We start from the raw sequence: 3,146 nt of genomic DNA, 5'->3' as shown, positions 1-3,146 counted from the left end.
TGCTGTATTGCAGCAGCAATTTGGAAAAGGAAAGTGTTGGGTGCCGCAGCCAAGTTTTGCCATCTGCTGCAAACTATTGCAGGTGTCAGAAGATCTAAACTTTGCACAAAGTGTAATAAAATAGCACAAAGAGCCAATGTGCTCTAATGATTGCTAAACAGAGAGAGAGGAGGTCGGCACATTTTATCAAAGTTTACTTAGTCTGCGGAGATTTGCATACAGATGGCAGGGTCATGCGATGTGTGTGCCGCTCCAGAAGCTGCGGATAGGCTTTCCCTTAAACAGCCTTTATACACACACAGCTTTCACCGAGGCAGCGTGGAGAGGTCTAAATCTAGAGGCGCTGAATAGTCATTGAAGTAGCTCGCTTTGTTTAAGGGGGAGAAAAACCCTCAGAGAAAGTCTTTGTGAGAGAGACAGGGAGTGTTTTGGGTAAATGGTCGGTAGAGCGAAAGAATGTGGGCTAGCAACTGGGAATGAGAATGAAGGGTCCGTGGGGACACTTATTGATTACTGCGGTATGCATCCTCATTCCTGAATTGGGAGGACAAATGGTTTAACGCCATCAGCTGTATTGTGCAAATAATGATCTTTCTCAATAATGTTGCTCGTGAAAACTGGGGGAAAAAAGACCTGTGATTATTTTCACAAATTCGATTAATTATTTGATAAAACTCAACTGCTACATACCTTGCATATGTGACCATCCAGTAAATTAAAAACAATGTGGTTGGTGATTAAAGTTAGAACTAAAATTCAGAATCTTCCTGTGCATTTTTCAGCGCATTTTTCAGGATTTTCTAGCTGAAGGCGGGAATCCTTACCCATTTGGGATTACCAAAGCTGTGCAACATCTAATTAACCAAATTAGCAGGGAGATTAAATCCATACTAATTCAGCTCTCGGTGCTACTTGTAATAACCTTATACTATGACCACAGACAGTAAACAAGATCATTCCAGTAAAACTCTACCAATAAACACATTTCAAATAATTCAATGTACAAACTTGGTGGCATAACAGCATCACCGCCAAGTAACAGTGACAGCACCCTGCCTTGTGCATATGTCAATAAGCCAAGCATCAAAGGAAGATGATTGCTCTGGGTGATTTAAAAGAACGCCGTTGCCACTGGCAACAGCTTGGACTGTTCAAGGCTGTGCTCGATTAGCAGATGAGTGCTCCATTTTGCAGCTGCGATGAAACTGGGGCTTTAATGTGGTGGTTCTGGTGGTTTAGAGAATGGCAGCAAACAAGTTTTGCCAATTTGAGTATAGTATTTGAAAAAAAAATGTTGCTTTTGTCAAAACTGGACATTGATCTTCAGACGTTGATTCTCTTCAAGATGAAATATATCTCAATTGTTGGATCAATTGACCAGGAAATTCCCGGATCATACCTAGATAGAAGTTGCTCTGAAATTTACACCAGTTTCTGTGGCGATCTGGCCGACGGGAACTTACATCCAAATTTCCTGAAATAACAGAAAGTTGAAAAACAAACGAAAATTAGGATAAACAAGTGGGAGCCTCGAAAGACCTTCAATCTTTAAGTTCCTCTTGACCTTGTTGATGATATGAAAATTAAATCAAATGCCTTAAAACTGTCTTTTATACCCAATAACCAAAGTAGGCCAAAATGACAATTCCAATGAAAGGTGTGTCCAAAATTGTGCCTGTTTTGAAAAGTGTTTCTCTTCTTCAAGTTTCTGCTCAACTACATTTTCATCCTTGAATGCAAAACCTGTTATCAATCAATTCAACTGCCTTTTAAAATGTAATTTCTAAAATCATTTTTCTATGGCGGCCATAGTGTGAATGGTCGCATAGGCTGGTTTAGCACAGTGGACTAAACAAGTGGCTTGTAATGCAGAAAAAGACCAGGATCAAGGGTTCAATTCCATACCGGCCTCCCCGAACAGGCGCCGGAATGTGGTGACTAGGGGCTTTTCACAGTAACTTCATTGAAGCCTACTGTGATAATAAATGATGATTATTATTATTATTGTTTGGCAGCTCCTCCTCAAGGCTGTTTTTTTGGACCTTTTTCCTGTTTTTAGGGTGAATATTTTACTGACAAAAGGTGCAGGAGTGACTGGAGAAAAGGTTAAATCCACTGATGTGACTGGTAGATGAATCCACGGACCAGAAGTGGGTCGAGAAGAAGGGAGCAGTTGGAGCAAGAGAATCTTCATGCACCACAGGTCAAGATGGCAGACGGTAAAGGGTCAGCTCTGCCTGCCCAATGGTCAATGGAGCAACTGGTAGACTTTTTAAATGAAACGTTTAGCCGACACTGGAGGGAGGCGCAAGAGGAACTAGCCAAGGCGGTGGAACCATTAAAGTGAGAATTGACCACGAGGAGCAGAGGCTGGAGTCCCAGGACCAGGCCATTCAGAAATTGGAGGAGGCGGTGGGGGAGCACGAGGAGCAACTTTCATTGTTGGCGGCTGTGACAGATGTGATGCGGAAGACCCAGCAGCGATTAAAGGAGAAGGTGGAGGACTTGGAGAACCACTCCCAGAGGCAGAACCTAAGAATCGCGGATATGCCTGAAGGCATCGAAGAAGCAGACGCTGGCATATATGTGGCCAAGATGCTGGAGAAGTTGATGGGGGAGGGGCCTTTGACCGGCCCCTGGAGGTCGACTGAGCGCACAGGGTGCTGATGAAGCCACAGGCGAATGAGCCACCGAGGGTGATGGTGGTGCATCTTCACTGGTTCCTGGACAAGGAGAAGATACTGAGATGGGCGAGCAGACGAGGAGATATGCCTGGGAGGGGAGCAAGCTTCAGGTGTACCAGGACCTCGGCACGGACCTGGCGAAAAGGAGAGCTGGGTTTAATCGGCTGAAGGCTGCCCTCTTTATAAAGGGATTGAAGTTTGGGATGTTGCACCCGGCCTGCCTCTGGGTGACTTTTAATAGCCGAGAACATTATTTTGGAACACCAGAGGAGGCAATGGAGTTTTTAAGAGACAATGGGCTGGCAGGATAAGGAGAACATTGAACTGTGGAGGAGGTGTGAGGAGATAGGTGCTTTTTCGGTCCGCTTTTTCTTGTATCTTTGTTTTTGTTGGTGGTTGGAGAACTTTTCTCCTTTGAAATGTTTTGTTGTGATTGAGGGTGAGTTCACTTTTTTTCCTTGG

This window comes from Scyliorhinus canicula, chromosome 6 (genome assembly GCF_902713615.1).
Source record: "Scyliorhinus canicula chromosome 6, sScyCan1.1, whole genome shotgun sequence".
In the NCBI taxonomy this organism is placed as follows: Eukaryota; Metazoa; Chordata; class Chondrichthyes; order Carcharhiniformes; family Scyliorhinidae; genus Scyliorhinus; species Scyliorhinus canicula.
The sequence above is the reverse complement of the archived record's forward strand: the minus strand, read 5'-3'. Positions refer to the sequence as shown.